This window comes from Entelurus aequoreus, linkage group LG27 (assembly GCF_033978785.1).
Source record: "Entelurus aequoreus isolate RoL-2023_Sb linkage group LG27, RoL_Eaeq_v1.1, whole genome shotgun sequence".
Lineage (NCBI taxonomy): Eukaryota > Metazoa > Chordata > Actinopteri > Syngnathiformes > Syngnathidae > Entelurus > Entelurus aequoreus.
The window spans coordinates 28,209,540-28,210,453 of NC_084757.1; positions in this window are offsets into that span (position 1 = coordinate 28,209,540).

Genomic DNA, 914 nt, shown 5'->3' on the forward strand with positions numbered 1-914 from the left:
GATCTTTTCTTTCCTTCCTTGAGGCTTTGGACCACATCTTGGATGCTGTTCCCCATCCGAAGCCGGCTCTGCCAGACTGTATCTGCCATCTCCTGGTATTTCAGTCGGACGATGGCCTGGTCTACTGTCTGCGTCGCATTCCACTTCCGCCCTGTACTGACTTGGGGCTTGGTGTTACGGACAGACGGATCAGGTGAGTCTCTGAGCTCGAACACGAGCCTCACCTTTTCCTGTTTGTAGCCCAAGCTGATGGATTTCAGTGGCAGCTTCAAGCCTGGAACGCCTGCCTTCTGACAACTGGTGTCAATGTAATTGTTTGCCAGAAGGTAGTTGGTCATCCGCTTCGCCACCACGGTGAAGAAAATCTTCCCTTCCACATTCAGTAGGGCAATGCCTCTGAACTGGTCGATGTTACTCTCTTTTGGGATAAAAGTTGTTATTGCTCTGCTCCACGATGATGGTATGGACTGGGTTTTCCAGGCAACGCCCATCAGCTTCCACAACAGCTTCAGGAGTCCAGGACAGTTTTTTAAAACCTTGTAAGGTACCCCGTTCGGTCCGGGTGCTGAAGCAGTTCTTGCACGCTCAACCACTTGCTTAACCTCAGCCCATCTCGGGGGGGTGGTTTCAAATTGCGAGGAAGGCTCAGGTGGACGAGGTACGTGCCCCGGTGATCCGAGGGGAGGTCCTTTTGGCTATCACTGAGCTGGACTGTGATGTGTTCCTCCAACTCCTGCTCACTGGTCTGGAGTGTCCCGTTCTTCTTTTTCTCTAGCAGGCTTCGAGCATACTTGAAGGGGTCCCGGAAGAAGCTTGCCCTTGCTTTCTCCCTGCGGCTTCTGCGTTTCCTGATCCTTTCAGCTCTCCTCAGTTGTGCGAGTCTTACTTTGATCTGGTCCCACAGGTTCTACAGG